The 20,591-nt window shown below is 37.5% G+C and overlaps 1 non-coding gene across 1 annotated transcript; it reads left to right on the top strand.

Annotated features, from left to right (window-relative positions):
- The first annotated feature begins 17,729 nt into the window (after positions 1-17,729).
- On the top strand, positions 17,730-17,836 carry LOC141634566 (small nucleolar RNA R71). The gene has a single exon (XR_012539294.1). It is a non-coding gene; the product is annotated as a small nucleolar RNA R71 (small nucleolar RNA).
- Positions 17,837-20,591: the final 2,755 nt, after the last annotated feature.

Here is a 20,591-nt window from a genome sequence, read left to right as displayed (position 1 = left end):
GATATAATTTGTTCAATTTTAAGGAATTAATTAATCTGTATCGACATACAATTAATTAACCTTTTTCAATTAAGGGAATCGTCCTTTAGGTGTGACCTCAAGGGATTAACTGATCACCACTGTTGCACGACAGTAATATCAAACTCTAGCCAGCCAATCATTACCGATATGTGTGGACCAGTTGACTATATATGTAATGCATCATCCCTTCCGTATTCTTGTTATGAGATTTAAATATGTGATCAATATGATCGACAATTGTGATCGTATTATTGTCGGAGGACATATATTCCAACACCAGTGTCTCTTAGAATATCATGTTTGACATCAGCCCTAACACCTCCCATATAAATGTTAGATCTTTTTAGGATTAGCTTGCAGTCCTGAAATTTGAGCAAAGTAATCCAGAGACTGAGTGACTGCAGCAACAGAAGGAGTGTCTCCCGTAACAAGTATCATCAAGTCATCTGCAAAAATCAAGTGATTCAAGCCAAGTCTGCCACATTTGGGATGATATGAAACTTGACCTCTCTTGTGTATCCCTCTAAGTATTCTTGAAAGAATTTCCATATTCATAACAAAGAGAAAGGGAGAGAGGGGGTCTCCTCTTAAGCCACTATTGCCCTTGAAGAATCCCACATTATCTCCATTGATTTTCAGACTAAACCAAGTAGAAGTGAGGCAACCCATTATCCACTGTTGGAACTGGGGAAGAAACTTATAAATCTTAAGCATTTGGTTAATGAACCCCCATTGAAGTAAATCAAAAGCTTTTTTTGATGTCAACTTTAATGAGGCAGCAAGGGGAAACCCCTTGTTGTCCATATCCCTTAATCAGAGATTGAGTAAGCATAATATTTTGAAAGATACTCCTGCCAGCTACGAATGCTCCTTGTTGTTTGCCCACTAAGAGAGGTAGTAATGGTTTTAATCTTTCACATAGAACTTTACTAACTGTTTTATAAAAAAACAGTACAACAAGCAATAGGCCGATAGTCCATCACAGTTTGCACCACTGGTTTTTTAGGTATCAAAGCCAGAAGAGTTGTGTTAGCTGACTTTGACATCTTCCCTTTCTGAAAGAACTCGTGGATAGCATGACAACACTCAGGTTGAATCATCTCCCAATTCTTTTTGAAAAACTGTGCTGAAAACCCATCCTGCCCAGGACTCTTGGTTGAGTTTATAGAGAACAATGCTCTCTTACTTTCAGAGACCTCAATAGGTTTGCAGAGATCCCCCCAATAATTGCTGTCCATTGTGGGCCCTTCTAGTAGATCATCATCAATAGGAGATATGGGACTTGTTTGACCCAAAAGCCACTGATAGTAATCTACAAAAGCTTGATTCACCTCCTGAGTTCCTTCTCTAACCCTTCCATTTCGATCCAGAATTTTTCCCACAATACTTTGATGCTTCCTAGCAGCTATTCTAGAGAAAAAATAGCTATTAGGAGCATCATTGTACTGAATGTTCTGCAATTTAGCTCTTTGCAGCAAAGAGCTTCTTTCAGTCTTCCTGAGAAGTAAATACTTCTCTAATAATTGTTTTTCACAAGGCAATAAGTTTGCATCCAAAGGACTAGACTATATCTGAGTTTGACAAGCAGTCAGATCATCATGAGCCTGTTTTACCCTCTTGGAAATATCATAGAAATGAGATTTATGCAGTGTTATTAGACTCCTCTTTACATTTTTCAATTTCCCAAATAATCCAAACATTGCAGTTCCCCTAACTGTGATATCTCAAGCCTGAAGAACAGTGCTGTTATAGTTTTGATGTCCTTCCCAGGAATTTAAGTAGCTAAATCTCCTTTTAGGCTGATAGGCATCCTGAATACTCACTAAGAGGGGAGAGTGATCTGATATTCCTGATGGTAGTATGGTCACCTGAGTCTGAGGGTAATGAAGAAATCAAGAAGGGTTAGCTAGCACTTTGTCCAGTTTGGACCAGATTCTTGCATTAACTTCTCGTTTATTAGTCCATGTGTGCTCACACCAAAATCTATGTAAATATTTCAACTGACAGTCCAACAAACATTGGTTAAAAGCCAAAATTTCAGCAAGACAATGTGGGTTTGGACCAATTCGCTCCTCTATAGCCCGTACAATATTAAAGTCACCCAAAATAAACCAGTTGGTAATAGAATTTCTTAAAATTCTGAGCCCATTCCATAGCCCTTCCCTCATTCCAGCATCATTACTTCCATATATAAATGTGATATGAACAGTTTGATTTGAAATATGGTGAAGGAGCTCCAAATGTATCAATTGATCATAAACATGAGAAGAGAGTAAAGTAACTACCCTTTTATTTAAGAAAACCCATATCCTACCATTGTAATGGTGGGAGTAGTTATTCAAAACCTGATAAGAAGCAAAAGTTCTACTAATGGCAGCAGCATTATTACTTTTAACTCTAGTTTCCAAAAACCTAAAAACTTCCATTTTATTGGTATGTAAGTATCCCCTAACTTCCTGCTGCTTTATTGGGTCATTAAAGCCCCTAATATTCCAAGAGGAGATTATCATTTCCCTGGGTCAGGTGGTTCCTCATCCTGAGTTACCACTAGCTGTGTCACCAATGTAGTTTCCTCTTCCTATAGAACCTCAAAAGTATTCTGTATGTGAATCCCTGTATTCTCCTGAACTAACCCAGTTGATTCCACACCTCTATTACTTATCTTAGTACCTCCATTGCTCTTATGACCTAGCTTATGGCTTCCTCAGCCCTCCCCTTTCTCATTAGATTGAGAACTCCCTCCTAAAGCAACAGCAGTGGAGCCTAGTCCCAGACATTCTGAGCTCACTGGTGCTGTTTCAGAAGGTGTCTGCTCATCTAACTTAGGAGGAATATGGCATGGCTCATAGCATTCTGAGTCCTGAGCAGTTGTGGCCTGAGGAGTAACAGCAGGCTGAACTGGTCTATACCCCTGCACAACTTTCCTAGCCTACACATTTTCTTCAAGTTTCTTATTAATTTTTGTGAATTTGCAATGTTCCTTTGTCTGACCTAATTTCCTGCAGCAATGGCAATAGTGTGGCAACCATTCATAGATGATTCTCTGCTAAGTTTCGCCATGGTATGGGGAAGTGAGTTTCAATGTTGTAGGTAGTTCATCTGCCACATCCACATCCACCTCAACCAAAACCCTAGCGAAGGAGACCTTTGATTTGAAAGTAGTAGGAAGGTATGCAAATAATAGTTTCCCAACCACACTTGCCATCTTACTCAATACTTTTTCAGACCACATAAACGGATCCAAATCAGGAAACAAAATCCAAGCTGGAACAATGGAGATAGAATCCATTTCCTTAGAGAAAGCAGGTGTCCATTATTTAAGAACGAGAGTGCTGGAACCCATATTCCACGGCCCTCCCTTTAGTATTTCATTCATATCATGCTCAGATAGGAATCGAAGGCTAAACCAGCCTTTCTTATAGTACTTAACTATTGGCCTATCAAAGTTCTTCCAATACTTTAGAACAAACTCATCAACCTATTTGAGTTTTGGCTTAGAACCCAGAAAATTTCCCATGAGAGTGTTTTGCCAGAATTTTATCCCATCCTCTACATCCTCCTCAATAATCTCAACAGTTCGAGATTCAGCACTCTTATCGCAAAAATGGAGACTCATCCCCGGTTTAGGTTTAGCAATCGTAGCCCAAGGTTTTGAAATTCCGATTCCAAGGTCTGTTGCAGGCGGTGTTATCCCCGAGCTTGAAGGTACATAAGTTTAAAGTTCAATTACAGGAGTATCTGTGACATGTTTATTTAAAAATCCAGTAAGATTAAGTAATTGTCCCACTGTTTCAGTTTGAATAATACCTGAAGGAGCAGTAGATGAATTCATAACCATTTCCTCTAAATTCGCCCCAATACCGATTTGATCCTCAACAATCAAATCCCCAGTTACTAGATTATCATCTACTAAGTTCTGTTTATTACGTATGGCCGTGTTTTTGCCAAGAATTCAAGCTAAAATTGAAGAAAAAATGATGATTTTCCTACTTTCTTTCATTCTTCAGTATATAAATAATGTTTTAATAATCCTTTTTAATCATAACGTTTTATTTCGACCTAAATCCCTTATAATTCGATATCTGCGGGTTTTCGTCACTATATCAAACCCGGATTTTAGGAACTCGATTTGTCCGTATCAAGTTTCTGGGATTCGTATTTTTGTGCATACTTTTCATATTTCGTTCTATTTTATTCTCCAACCGTCTTAAATCCAAGTGTAATTAATTTAATTCCGACACCGTAAATAAATTTAAATTGTTTTAATTCATTTTAATCCGTTTTTGTCGCTTTTATGACGGTTCCATATTTATATAACCTGCTAAATCACTTTTACTCGAGTTCCCAATCGATAATTGATCTTAAATTACCAAAGAACATTAACGGACTGCGGTTCTGACTTCACATACAGAGCTCAACTCAAGAACAGATGCAGGAGGAGCTGCGCCTCTTCCAAGGGACGCAGCAGATGCTGCGCGTGTTCTGAGGTGATTTCAGCCCGTAAACTCGTTTTCGCCTAGACGTGGCTTCTAATTACGTGCTTATTTAACTAATAATCGTAATATCGCCCCTAATCTGATCTATTTTGTTACTTTAATTTCTAACCGCTTTATTCTTTATTTAATTTCATCTTCAAAAATCCGTTCAAGTGTATTTTTGACGTAAATCAATTAAACCTTGTAATCATTGTAATTTTAATTATCGTTATTTATTTACAGTTTATTTATCGCTCTTTTATGATTTATTTTACTTGTGTTTCCACATGTAATCAATCTAACTCTCAACTTTGACCTCAATTGTTTGCTAAAACTACGTGTTCACCGACATAGTTTAACTCACATGTTAGGATTAATCTATTATTTGTTGCATTGCATGCATATTGGTCGGACTAAAATATTTTCGGTAACTTGTCGTTAGGAGCACCTAGACCAAAACACAATTTATAGCTTCACAAACAACTCTACAATTAGTAAAGAGGCAAGTAAAGGTCGGATCCCAAGGGACGGGAATTGAGATGAGATTTCTATTGCAACTAGTGGTGTCTTAGGGGTGTAACAATTTGGGTTGATGTAGAAGGTCACTAAACTAAATAGCAATAAAAGTAAACAAGCAAGATGAATTAAAAAGGGTTGTAAACAATTGATAAAAAGCACTAAGGTATCATGGAGTCATAGGGGATTCATGGGAATTGATCATACAAACATGTTCTCAAATTATAAGCAAGCAATTATTGTTGTGATGGATTGAGTTGGGTTATATCTTACAATCCTAGGAAAGTTTGGGTCCCGGAGCCGAAACGATTAGATTGTACGACACCTACAAGTCGACTTAGTCTTCCCTACTCAACAACATGCATGGTCTAATGAGACTCGAGTTGGTTTATGTCTTACAAGTCTCATTGAAAAGATAGGTGATGGGTAAAAAATGCAAGGATTCATAGGCTCGCATTTCATCAAACATAACATGTGCATGAGTTGAGATCATAACAAGCAAGCAAATAAACCATGAAATCATATTAACTTAAGCATGAATCATTCCCCATATTGGTTTCCCCTAATTACCCATTAACCCTAGCTATGGAACTACTCACTCATTATCATGTTGAACATACTAGCAAGGTTGTCAATCATACCAACAAAGTGAAACATGATGAATAAATGAAAGTAATTAGCAATAATTAAAAAGGGATTAAGGGAATTATACCTACTAATGATTCCAATAATAAAGCAAAGAATAAAAGAAGCACTTGATGCTTGATTGAGAGGTTGTCAATCTCCCAATAATAACCCAAATAATCTTCAATTACCCAAAATAAAGGATGAACAAAAGAGAGATTAAGGAAATAAAACTTGTATTAAAACTTGATTAATTGTTGATTACAAAATTAAAGAGAGATTTGATTGATATTAACTACACTAGAGATTGCTAAGAAGAACATGCTCTTCTAATTAGACTAATGGGGTATTTATAGTGGGGATTAGGTGTAGGAATTAGGGTTAACTAAGGGCTTAAATGATGATTAAGTCTCTACTTAAGGAAACAACGGTATTTTTGGAAGGATGGGCATCTTTCTTGAAGCTTGAAGAAGACGAAGTTTTGCTGCCTTGGAATCCGTGCGTCTTAGGCTCGGTACGGCCGGATTCGAGAGTCTCTGCCCGGGCGTCTTGGGGAGAATATGGGCGTCTTCTAAGGTTGCTGCCCGGCCGTCTTGGAGTGAAGACTCACGGATTGTGAAGATGGAGGACGGGCGCCTTCAGGACAATCCGCACGGATTGCTGTACAGTCACATTTCTTCTTCTTTTCTTCCCTTTTCTTCATAAAATCCTTGGGGATTTCCTCGGGGATGCAAGGATCTTTTCTCATCATTGCCCATCTACTATAGTATGTACAAAGGCCTTCTAATCTTGTCTCTCCTTGATGCTTGGTCATTGAATTCAATCAATTTAGTCTCGTTTTGCCATGAAAATGCAAGGTTTGCACTCCTTTCCTACCAAGGACACAAACCTCAAAGAATATGCAAAACAAAAAACTAAAGACAATAAATGACCCAAATATGCACTAAAAAGCATGGGAACAAGGCTAATTCGGGGACTAAATATGCTCTAATTATGGTCACATCAGATATCCCCAAACCGAACCTTTGCTCGTCCTGAGTAAAGAGGTGACAAAGACTAGGACCATTATTTAAACTAACCTAATAACATAGCCGATATGAGACAATTAGCGGGTCTCACTCCGCCCCTTAAACTCACAACAAGACAACCATGAGGTAGGATGCCGTCTTGCAAGGCAAGGTGGGTCTTGCCAAAATGGCGACACATCCAAACATTAAGCACACAAAAACAAATAATGGATGCATCTACAAAAGAATAGCCACTTTCCTCATCTAAGTGGCGGAAATTATCTACCAGGGAAGCAATTCAAGGGTACACACTCTTTCATAGATGCAATTTCTTCAAACTACTAAGCCTAGAAGGATACCAATAAATCACCTCCAAGTTGTGTCAAGCTAGGGTACCTTTATCCTCAATCGTTAAATGCTTTTGTCAAGAGTAGACTCCCTATGGTGTTAGAAACACTGGAGGATCGCGGAATTCCCCCTCTTGCCTAGACAAGAAGAAGGGTCGTCCCCTCTCTACCATGCACAAAAATGGATACGGTGGATAAAGGGATCAATAGATATTTGAGTTTCACTTTGAGAGTTTGCTTTCATTTTTGTTTTTCCCCCCAATTTCATGTGGCATATAACATTTGAGCACACTTTCTTGCCATTTCTTTTGATTTTTGGCATTTCAACACTTGACAACATTCTTTGCATTTCTTTTGAACATTTTCAAAGTCACCCCATATGTAGTGAGGGTGGCTTATATTTGAAGCTCTAGGAGTTCTATTTTTGCTCCTGTTTTCATTTGATGCATTTTTTTGCAAACTTTCTTTCACTTTTCATTTCATTGAACTCAAATTGATTTCTTTTTGTGCCCATTCCCTTTGATGACAAAAATGTATGGTAGAACATGGATGATGGATGCATGGTTTCAAGGGTCACCTTGGAATAAACGGTAGCCAAGGAGTTATCACACAAGGTACTCTTGACTAGGCCTTAAACCATGGGTCAAAGCACTACAACGAAAACGTGGGAAACTGACGGAAAAATTAAGGCCATACTGACGGCCTTTCCGTCGGTATTTCAATTTCCTGACGGAAATTCCGTCAGTAATCAGGGTCAGCTTATTTCGTCAGTAAAAAACCTGTCCTGACGGAATTTCCGTCGGTCTATAAAAAAACTGACGGATCTGTGACGGGAAATCCGTCTTTATTTTCAGCGCAGAAGTGACGGAATTACCATCAGTTTTTTGCATTACTGACGGAAATTCCGTCGGTGGTATCTAACACGTGGAATTTTATGTGATTTCAGGGAAAATGGGGAAGATTGTGAGTGACGGATATAAACTTTGGCGGTTTCTTGTTATATTTTAGTCCATTAATAAGAGTGGTAATCCGCCTCGTTACCCTCGCCTGCCACTTAGGAATAAGATCATACTCAGGATCGATGGATCTTACATGACCCTGTTTCAAAAACAAGTGTGAAATTAGTTATATAAAACTTATGAAAATTCTTATAAACTTAAGAAAATTATTATAAACTTAAGAAAATTATTATTGAAAAACATAATTACCGCAAAGTAATTCCACATCTTCTGACGTTGTGCGTTACTCGCTTTACCCCACCTAGTGAAGTACTTATCTCCTGTGTTACGAGTGAACGACCAAGTAACATATTTCTTGATTGGTTCGTTATCCCACCTGAAAAACACATAAATATTTGAAATTAAAACTGTAAATGTTAAGTTTTTTAAAAATTAAAAAATTAACATAAACATACCAAAAATGATCTGGCCGAGCACGGGCCGCTGAGAGAGTCACCTGCATGTTCTCCTGTCTTCGTGATGGAGGTTCAGGATCTTCCTCATTCTCAACCTCGTCGTCCTCCCGATTCTGTTGAGATGCATTTGCATTACTATTGCTCCCAAAAACACGGCGAAAAATGTTCGGCATAATCACTGCATGTAAACAATTCAAATTGTTAGTTCAAAAAAAAATCGTTAGTTCAAAACAACCATTTATGCAGGGTATATATAAACAATTGAAAAAAACACTATGGAAAACTGTGAACTAATTACCACTTGCCTCTTCTTTAATGCATTTTATTGGCTGAATTGAGAGGTTTCTTATAACCAAACCTTGGAAATTGAAACACACTATTGATGTTAAGCTAAAACGACATGTATAAAACAAAAAACCAAATAGCCTAGAACGACAAGTAATAAAAAACGGAGAGCAAATTTTATTGAATGTTTAATAATTGTACAATTACAACTAGTCCTCCTCACTATCACTATCACTACAAATCAAAACAAGTTCATCTTCTGAAAAAAGCACTCCTACTTCTTCCTCTGATTCCTCATTTTCGTATCTAATAAGTTATTCAACTTCATCTTCATCCCCTTCTTCTCTGACGTCTCTGTCCTATTCCCCTTGACCTCTTTCCACTGTCACTTCGTATACATCTTCATCCTCTATATCTTCCAACAAAATCGGTGAAATTGAGTGATCATTCACAACCACATATTCTTGAAAGACACTTTATTCAATAGGAGCATCAACTTGTGATCTTGCCTTGGTTTTAAAAACCGCGGACCACTGAATACCTTGATTACCTTTCTTAATGGTTGGATAAGGAGCATAACAAACTTGATCAACTTGAAAAGCTGCCACAAATGGGTTATGTCCACGAAGTTTCTTTTTCTCGTTTACATCTACAAGTCCATAAACCTTATGGATACTAAGTCCTTGTGGGGAATTATCGGGGCAATCACATTTAAACAATATAACCCTATAAACCCTTTGCTCGGCATAATAAAAAAGCTCAATTACTTCATTTAGGGTTCCATAGTAGTCCAACCCTTTAGTTGAATTCACAGAAACCCCATTGCTTAACGTAGACTTCGAAACATCAACTCCCTCCTTATAAGCTCGAAACTTATAGCCGTTGATGGAATACCGTCTCCAAGACTTCACCATGTTACTAGGACCCAATGCTAAAGCTATTATTAGACGATCCTTCAATCTATGAACCTATGAATAAAAAAATGTTAATTAAGTTGTCATATTTTTTTCAATATCTAATAAGAAATCTAAATGTATAGTTCAATTTCAAAGAAAATGTATCATCACTTACTTGATTTCGGAACCATTTCGGAAAACTTTTGTCATGTGATGCCCAAACATCATCAGAGGATGTGACATCAGGAAAATTGATTTTGATATGTGCTTCAAATTCCCTCTAAGTAGGGAAAGCATGTTTTAATTATGTATTAGTTACCTATAAATTCGATCTAATTTGATAATTAAAAAACAATTGAGTAATGATGAAGTATTAACTTACTTTTCATAAGTCTCTAAAAAATCTCCACAGTTCCTTAGCACATAAAAATGAGCTTCTTCATACTCTTTCTCAGTTAAGTACCTCTGTATACATTTCCCGGTTGTAGTTCCCATGTCATCATTGAATAACTCAGGTAACTTAGATTTCAACTGGTCATCGGAATTTACACCAACATCTAAGTCTTTTGCTTTTGTGTCAATGTGATTTTCGAAATAAAAAGAACAGAAATTTGAAATTTCCTCTAACAAAAAAGCGTTGCATATTGAACCCTCAATCCGAGCTTTGTTGCCAATCTTTTTTTTTTATATGATTAAGAAATCTCTCAAATGGATACATCCATCGATATTGAACAGGTCCTCCAACTTTTGCTTCATAAGGTAGGTGAAGAGGCAAATGCTCCATGGAATTGAAAAAAGACGGGGGAAATATCTTCTCTAACTTGCATATTATCTCCGCAATGTTTGACTCCAGACGTTCCATAGAATCAACTCTAATCGTAGAAGTACACAGGTCTCTAAAAAATTGGCTTATCTCAGTTATTGCATTCCCAGGACCTGTGGGGAGCAACTCTTTCAAGGCAACGGGGAGTAGTCGTTCCATAAAGACATGACAATCATGACTTTTCATGGAATGTAACACCATCTTTTTATGGTCAACACACCGACTCAAACCTGAAGCATAACCATCCGGGAATTTTAAGTTAGTAACCCAGTCACATAGAGCCTTTTTCTCCGCGGTAGATAAAACAAACCTAGATGATGTGGTCCGTTTATAGCAAAGTTCATTAAAGTCTTCTTTACCCTTAGGGTCAAATTTAGTTTTACCTGGTACATCCATGATGGTGTTGATAAGTTGTTCAAAAAAATTTAACAATAATCTAATTTAACATAAACTAACATGATTTAGTTTTCATTTTACATATCTAGTCTAATTCATATCTATTCTAATTAACATTTAACAATAATCTAATTTTTAACAATAAAATTAAATATCTATCTTAAGTCAACATGCATACATTAAAAAAAAATATAACTAATAATCTAAATTAACAACATACATTAACAACATACATCCGTCACAACATTGGCTTTTATCCTAAGTCAACATGCATCAACACCAACCCTTTTTCAACAACAATTAAAAACAATAACTTAATTAAACTAATTAAAAAAATTAAAAGGAGTAATACCTAATTAACTTGACAAAAAAAATGAAAAAGAAGGGGCAGTGGCGGCGGACGTGAAGGCCGCTGGCGGCGGGCTGGACGAAAAAAAAAGGTAAATAAGAAAAGGAGAAGGAAAAGGATGAAGGAGAAGGAAAAAGATAAAGGAAAGAGGAAAAAAAGAGAAAGTTAATTACCTTATAGTGATGGCAACGGCGTGGTGGTGTTGGTGGTGGTGGTGGTGGCGCCGGAAGTGGAGGAGGGTGGTGGTGGTGTCGGGTTTTAAGGAGGTTAGGGTTGACGATTTTTAATTGATTTGGGGGAAATTTGGTAAAGTGAGGGGAAAGTGTTCCCGTGTCTTAGTTTATAAGGGCATCTGACGGATTTCCCGTCAGTAAAATAGAAATCCTGACGGAAATTCCGTCAGTATTCCTATTTTACTGACGGAAAATCCGTCAGATGTCCACTTTAGCAGACAATAATTTAAGTGACTGTACACGTCACAATTATTGGCCCACTGACGGAATATCCGTCAGTTTTTTCAAAATCCTGACGGAATTTCCGTCAGTGGACCAATTATTGTGACAGCCTGTCATCAACACAGAATTCAAATATCTTGGCCCACTAACGGAATTTCCGTCAGGATTTTGAAAAAAGTGACGGATATTCCGTCAATGGGCTAAAATAATTTCCAGCTGTACTCCATTCTTGCATGTGAATAGCAATAAAGGAAATTCCGTCAGTTTTATGGAATTACTGACGGAAATTCCGTCACAGGTTTTTTGGCGTCTTTGACTTTGTCAACGCGCCAATAGTTAATGACGGAATGTCCGTCAGAAATAGTTACTGAAGGAAATTCCGTCACAAATCCGTCAGTAACCCGTATTTTCTGACGGCCTCTTTTTTCCGTCGGTAGGGCCGTCACTAACCCACATTTTCCTTGTAGTGAAGGATACTAGCATGACACATCCTAGGATGTTTTACAAGTATTCTAACAAGCAAAGTCTTAAGAAGAAAAAGCATCTACTAGGGCCTATATACACTTGTCAAGCTTCCCAAGTAGACGGTTTCGCAAAATTTTTCTAACATGCAACTACATGCCATGATGCAACTAACATATAAAAATCCTAATGCAAATGATTCTACCAACTAATATGACATGTAAACTAAATGCAAGTCCTAAGTTCACATTTTTATACCTCATCAATCAAAATAAAGCCACATAGTCATTAACATAAAGAGGAAAAACGAGGTTGGAAAGATCATACCATGCAGTCTTCAATATCCTCATATCTCGGATGTGGCGTAGTCGATCAATGTGAACAAGGGTAAAACAAACACAATATATACAATAATATATACACGACTACACTACAAAGGAAATGAACATGTTTTTGGTTTTTCAAATTTTCAAATTATTATGGTTTTTTGAAATTTTCAATTTTTTTGGATTTTTGAATAGAAGTTAAGTTAGAATTCCCCATCCCCACACTAATATGGGCATTGTCCTCAATGGCCAAAATGATGGGAAATCATGTAAGCATGATGCATGAATTCTACACTAAATGCAAGCTACACTAATCTACACTACATGATGCATGGTTTTTGTTTATGACGGAGAGGATAATTTAGATTACCTCCCGTTGTGCATGTTATGTACTTCCCCAAACCGAGTTAGACATTATTGCTAATGTCCTAAGGTTGGGTGTAGTTCATGCACACACGATGCAATGCATAAAATAAGAACACCTCAATGGGGCCGAGGTGTTAGTCCTCTATGTTGTTAGGACTACTTCAATCATGATCAAGATAAATAAATAAAACAAAGAGAGAAATAGACAAACCTCAAGAGGGTAGGAGCCTCCAAAGCTTGTTAATCTTCAATCATATCATCACTATCATCATCTTCCTCAATAGAAGTGGACTCATCACCACTTCCCTCTTCACTTTCTTGTTCACTTTGTTCATCATCCTCTTCTTCTTCTTCACTAGCCTCTTCATCAATGCTATTATCAACCGCATCACCGACAACCTCATCGTCACCCGGACTCTCATCCCTAGATGCACTCGGAAAGAAGACTTCCCTATCCGCCCAACTAGGCAAAGGACATGAAGGATCAAGGAGTCCTTGCCTAGCTAAATGAAGGAGGGGTAGATATTGGGCTAAGTAAGCATCTTCCCGATCCTTAAAAGCTTGCTTGTGCATCTCTTGCATAAGAAGAGTCATATAATCTTTGCTTGCTTCAACACCTTCGGGTTTGAACTCTTGGTAAGTGAAAGGATAGGGTGGTGTGGCAATGGAAGAGGAGGGCATTTCAATCCCTTTGTTGTCGGATAATGTATTCGGCCTCTTTTGAGAGGGGAAGGAAATAGTTGGTCCGATGGACACTTAAACGACAAATCTTCGAAGGCAAAGTAAACGATCTAGCCTCACTAGTGAGCCACCCATACTTGGTGTCAAGAGGGTTATGAGAGACCCACTTGTATTTGTTTATTATAGTATCCAAATCAATGAGATGACCACCCTTTTTCGCCACATACTTGCTATCCTTGTTGAAGTTCGGATCAAAGTATTTAGCCAAAAGAGTGACTAGACCTCCATTTACAATAACGGTAGTGCCTTGCTTCCCACAATCAACATTTAGCCATCTATCCACCAAAAGCCTTAGAGAGTTGAAAGTCTTGGTGAATTCCCTTCCAATGTTTAAGGCCGACTCAAGAAGAACAAAATCGAGCTTGGTAAAGTGGTTGGTGTGTTTTCTTGTAATGATGGTGTTCCCTATGACCTTGTGCCACACTCTAATGCTCGGATGGTGGACTAATAGAGCGTGACTAGCATGATAGTTCTCAAATTTCCTTCCGGATATCGCCTCCCAAAGAGGAGCGGGGTCATACTTGCCAACATTCTTGAAATAACTAGGTGAATCATCAAGACCCAAAGCTTTACTCATTTCCTCAAAGGAGATGCGCCTACTAACATTAGCTAGGCGGAACTCGATGTTTTCCATGGTCTCTACCTTTGTAACTTTCAAAGAACTCAAGAATTCTAAGGTAAGGGAGGGGTATGTCAATTCTTTTGTTGTAAACAGTTTTTCCAACCCCATGGCTTTAAAGAAGGCTCTAGTTTGCTCAAGGACACCCAACTTATCTAAGGCATCTTCACAAATAAACTTGGTGGATATAAAAGATTTTTTAGCAAACTTGGCAAAAGTTTCCCTATGGGATTTGGAAATGAAAATTACCTCCGGATAGTTCGAAAGTTGAGCAATTTCCGGAGTAGTAAATGTTGTTGCTTCCAAGGGAGGTTGTTCTTGTTGCACTTCCAAGTTTGAGCTAGCTACCACCATAGCCAATAAGACTTTCTTTGCTTGAAGACTCTTTTGTCTTGTTGAGAGTGCCTTTGCCTTTGGTGCCTTTGTTGCTCCTTTTGTCCTTGCCATTGATGCTTGAACCAAGAAAAGAGTGAAAATCTTCAATTTCCAAGTGTACCCAAATCGATTTTATGATGAAAGACTTTGCCTTTATAAATTCAAAAATCGGCTCAAAGGTTGAAGATTTTGTTCTTGGTTTGATTTTTGTTGAAAGAGGAGTGATTAATTTTTGTTAGAAGGATGTTTTGATTTGATTTTGATGAATGTGGTTGAGGAAATCTTGTTTTTGTGATGGACAGGATGAGGGTTTTGAGTTTTGGGGTTTATGGGTAGTGTTTTGAATGAAGGAATGAAGTAATGAATGTGGGAGGGGGTTTATAAAAGACGCAAAAATTTTGAAATGCAGGGGGAAGACGGGCGGCTTTCCTTCGGACGCCGGATTCTCGTCTCGTTCAGGTTGGGAAATCCTCGCCTAAAGACGGGCGTCTTTGAGCAAAGACGCTCGGATTGTTCAGCTGCGGGACGGGCGTCTTTCAGTGAAGACGGGCGGATTTCTTTCCAGGGATTTTTCTTGTTTTTCTCAGCCAAAAGGACGGGCGGCTTCCCTTGAAGGACAGGCGTCTTTTTGAGGACGGGCGGATTCTTTTGCAGGCCGCCCGGATTCGTTAACAGTCCCAAAATATAAAAATTTCAGCTCATGAAGGACGAGCGGATTCGGACCAAGACGCCCGGGTTGCCTGAAGACGGGCGGGTTCTCTTGAAAACGCTCGGATTCTTCCCCTTTTACCCGAATTCAGTTCCATCCGTGTACTTGCATATCCCGCGTCATTTTTCATTCTTCAAAATCTCGTGTTCTTCATTGTGGGAGCACTACTAAGGCATGGATAGCCTAGGCAATTGCTATCCCCACACTAAGCTAAAGGACTACATATCAATTGAAATCATTAGTACCTCCCTCACTTCTCTCAAACATGATAATTATCTTGATCAAGGCATAAAAATCCAAAAATGACAAAAATGCAATATGAGAATTAAAATGCGAGTTAGGAGTTAGAAATATTTACAAATGGTGGTTTAGGGAGGACTCCACCAAACTCTCATCCTTAGTGAGATGTCATGGGGGCATGTCCAAGGTGTTTTTGATGTTGCTTAACACCTTGAAGAAGTAATCAAAAGCTTGTTCATTGTCATGATAAAGATCTTCAATAGATCTTTGCCCTTGTTGTCGGTCTTGATCGATAGCATTACCAATATAGGGATTGAAAATCCCTTCAAACTCATCGTCCCAAAGACCACAAACTTCATCTACTTGATCACTAAAGATCTCTTGACTTGATAGAGACAACTCTCCCATTTTCTTGTCTTGGCCAATGAGGCCATCTTCTTCATTGCTTGACTTTGGTGAGCTTTTCAAGCTCTCTTTGTTACAATTCACTTGCTCTTTGAATGGAGCATCTTCAATTTTCTTCTTCCATTGGAGTTCCGACTTCTTCCTATCATCCTTCCGGCTATAATGATCAATCATAAAACATGGTTCATGAAAACAGGGAGCTCTCATGGTCTTGTCAAGATTGAAAGTTATACTCTCATCTCCCACTTCTAGAGTGAGCTCTCCATGTTTCACATCAATCATCGCATCCGCGGTGTGTAAGAAAGGTCTTCCTAGAATGATTGGAATGGTGGAGTCTTCTTCCATATCAACAATGACAAAGTCCACCGGGATGAAAAATTTCCCAATTCGTACGGGAACATCTTCCCATATCCCTAATGGTGTCTTCGTCGATCTATCGGCCATTTGGAGTGTGATATTGGTGTATTTAAGCTCTCCCATCCCCAACTTTTACTCACCGAGTACGGCATAACACTCACACTAGCCCCTAGATCACATAAGGCTTTGTTGATCGTGGTGTCGCCAATGGTACACGGTATTGAGAAGCTTCCCGGATCCTTGAGTTTTGGAGGTGAACACCCTTGAAGTATTGCACTACTCACCTTAGTGAAGGCGATAGTCTCAAGCTTTCGGATCGACTTCTTCTTTGTGAGGATGTCTTTCATGTATTTCGCATAGGCCGGCACGTGATTGATTAATTCCGTGAAAGGAATTGAGACTTCCAAATTCTTCACAATTTCCTTAAATTTTCCAAGTTGGTCATCAAATTTGGGCTTGGCTTGACGACTTGGAAAAGGAAGTCTAATCACAATGGGCTCCTTCTCCTTGACCTTGTCTTCATTTTTCTTTGAGATTTCTTCTTTTTATGGTTCTCCATCCTTGGAGTTTTGCACAATTTCTTCCTTGTCACTAGCTTCCACAACTTTATCCTCAACTTGCTTCTTCGGTGCTTCATACCTTGTACCACTTCTCAAGTGAATGGCACTAACCGTTTCATGTCTTGGGGGATTACTTTGAGGTGGTAATTGCCCCTTTTGTCTTTGTGAGCTTGAAGATGCTAGTTGAGTCCATTGGGTTTCCAACATTTTGGTGTGAGCTAGGATGTTGTTAATGGTGGTTTCCTTTGCTTGACTATCCTTTTGCATTTGAGTGAAAAACTCTTGTTGATTCTTTTGCATTTGAAGGACCGCTTTTTGAACATCAAAACCTTGGTCATTTTGTTGATTGTATGGAGATTGATTTTGGTAACCTTGGTTTTGGTTGTAAAAGGATCTTTGATTTTTGTTTCTCATGGGAGGTGGGGTGTATATTGTTTGAGGGTTTTGAACATTTTGGCTTTTGTATGAGAGATTTGGATGGAATTTGGTGTTTTCATTGTAATAGTTGGAATAAGGGGTAGCACTCTTGTATGCTTTGAAAGCATTCACTTGTTCATTTGTTCCCCTACATTCACTTTGGTCATGTCCCAAAGTTCCACAATTCTCACATATCCCACTTGGGATTGATGAAGATGCTGTCATGGCATTAACATGATGTTTTGGTGATTTTGAGGCTTCTTCAAGTCTAGCCATAGCCTTTTCAAACTTCAAATTGATGGTATCAATGTGAGCACTAAGTTGAGCACCCAATTGAGTAACGGAGTCCACTTCATGCTTTCCTCCTCTAGTAGCCTTGCGAGGTCTACTATATTGTGAGTTATGGATCGCCATTTCCTCAATTTTGTTCCAAGTTTGATTGTCATCAACTTCGGTGAAAATTCCATTTGATCCCATGTTGAGAATGTTCCTTGAATCTTCATATAGACCGTTCCAAAATTGTTGTACCAAGAACCACTCGCTAAGTCCATGGTGAGGACATGAGCGACAAATTCCTTTGAACCGCTCCCAAGCTTCATACAAAGATTCTTCATCCCTTTGCTGAAAACCCGTAATTTGAGCTCTTAGCATGTTAGTCTTTTCCGGTGGATAGAACTTTTTGTAGAAACCTAGAGCCAACTTTTTCCAAGAATCAATTCCGAGAGTGGCCTTATCAAGGCCCTTCAACCATTGTTTCGCGGTGCCAATTAGAGAAAAAGGAAATAAGACCCATCGAATTTGGTCTTGAGTTACACCGGTTTGAAAAATCGCATCACAATAGTCACAAAAGGACTCCATATGAGAGTGAGGGTCTTCACTAGGCATCCCCCCAAATTGGCTTCTTTCGACTAATTGGATAAATGCGGATTTGACAATAAAATTTCCGGTTAGATGTTGTGGTGTGGGAGTACCATTGGGTAGGTTCTCCTCGGTGGGTACGGAATGTGATGAAAACTTAGGCATTGTGGGTTGATTTTGTGTTGTATTTTGTGTTGGGTTCTCCTTACCTTCTCTTGCAAAAGGGTTGATGAACTCAATAGTTGGTTGAATATCTACAACCTCACCAATACCTCTCAAATTTCTCCTAGCAAGTCTTCTATTGGTTGTCAAAGTTCTTTCAATTTCACGATCAAAAGGTAACAAGTCACCTTGTGACCTTCTAGACATGCAAAATATCAAACAACTCGAAAACAATTAGAACAAACCTTGAGGAGTTTTACTTCCCCAAGGCAAATAAAGACACAACTAATAACAATATAAAAAAATCTAAATCAAGTGAACACCGTCCCCGGCAACGGCGCCATTTTTGGTCGGACTAAAATATTTTCGGTAACTTGTCGTTAGGAGCACCTAGACCAAAACACAATTTATAGCTTCACAAAAAACTCTACAATTAGTAAAGAGGCAAGTAAAGGTCGGATCCCAAGGGACGGGAATTGAGATGAGATTTCTATTGCAACTAGTGGTATCTTAGGGGTGTCACAATTTGGGTTGATGTAGAACGTCACTAAACTAAATAGCAATAAAAGTAAACAAGCAAGAAGAATTAAAAAGGGTTGTAAACAATTGATAAAAAGCACTAGGTTATCATGGGGTCATAGGGGATTCATGGGAATTGATCATACAAACATGTTCTCAAATTATAAGCAAGCAATTATTGTTGTGATGGATTGAGTTGGGTTATATCTTACAATCCTAGGAAAGTTTGGGTCCCGGAGCCGAATCGATTAGATTGTATAACACCTACAAGTCGACTTAGTCTTCCCTACTCAACAACATGCATGGTCTAATGAGACTCGAGTTGGTTTATGTCTTACAAGTCTCATTGAAAAGATAGGTGATGGGTAAAAAATGTAAGGATTCATAGGCTCGCATTTTATGACTAAATTAAATTGAAACATATATGAATATGTTGAGTATAATGATATATAGATTTCTAACAAGTGGTATCAGAGCCTTAGGTTGTTTGCATGCAAATCGGTTATAGTTTTTACGAGTTATACGATTAACAAATAATACTTATAAATTTGTGTTTATTATGATATATCATGAAATCAATTATTCATGTTAAAGTTTCTGGTCCTAAAATGTATTTAGGATATTTTGGTTAATTTATGGATTTTTATTGTTCATTGTACATAATAATGGCATTAAAAATGTGATTTTATGATAAAAATGCCATTTTTGGACTAAAATTAGCTAAACTTCGATTTTTCCAGTGGTTTTTGGATAGGTTTTCACATATATTATATTTTCATGACCTGTAATTTTTCATAATTTTATGAGTTTTTATGCTCGAAATATGGATTTTTCAAGAGAAAATCGAATTTAAATGGAAAAATAGGTTAATATGAGTAATATTTCGAATCTGGTCATAGAAATTTAGTATGTTGTCACATGCAATTTTATAAGATGTGTGTAAAATAATTGGCTATAATGAAGTCTTTATGCATGATTTATGAATTTTTGATAAAAAATCACATAAGTAGTGACTTTAATTAGTAAAAATTGCTAAAACATACTTCATGACTAAGGAAAAACGTCACGTATTGCATTTTATCACCTATTTCAGATCTAAAAGTTAAAATTAAATAAAAATATTTTTCTCATATTTTTATGGTTATTATTATTGATAAATCCGATAAACCGCAACATTGTTTTTCCTCGATAAATTTCGAAATTTTTAACCTAAGTATTTGAACATTATGAGTGTCATGGTATTTTTCCAGAATGTTGATGAGTTTAAATTTCAAATTTCAAATTTATTTGAAATTTTTATGATTTATTTGAAGTTTATGGCATTATTTTGTAATTATAAGTCCTTTTATGAACAATATTAAGAAATATAAGTTAATTATTGTCAATATGTTAGTGGAGACTAATTTTTAGTCCTAAGATGGTTAGGGTAATTAACTAGTACATAAATATGATTTTATGTAATTATTGTGATTTTAAAAGGTTGAATCATGCAAATCCATAAAAACCTATTAATATACGATATTGGCTCCTTAAAGGCGATTTAGCATAAAATTGGGCATGTTCATACATATTATAATGCTGCATTTTATTTATGATTGTCATAATTTTATTTTATGTAATTTTATTTTATGTAATTTTACTTAGTATGGCCTTAGTTTTTAATTGGTATTATCCGAAATGTATGGGAATATCGATTCGGTTGTAATTTATTGTGATCTTGTATCACCGTTTTGTAATTTAATAGATTTTTTTATTTTAATTACAAATGCATAATAGGAAATTATGTAATTTGTTATGTAATTTATTTATTCCGGAGTTCCTTGAAGACGGTGCCACTCAAGAAGGCGATCCATTAAAGACGGTGTTA

Source organism: Silene latifolia, chromosome Y (assembly GCF_048544455.1).
Source record: "Silene latifolia isolate original U9 population chromosome Y, ASM4854445v1, whole genome shotgun sequence".
NCBI lineage: Eukaryota > Viridiplantae > Streptophyta > Magnoliopsida > Caryophyllales > Caryophyllaceae > Silene > Silene latifolia.
Note: the sequence above shows the minus strand (reverse complement) of the source record. Positions and strands in the feature narration are given on the sequence as shown.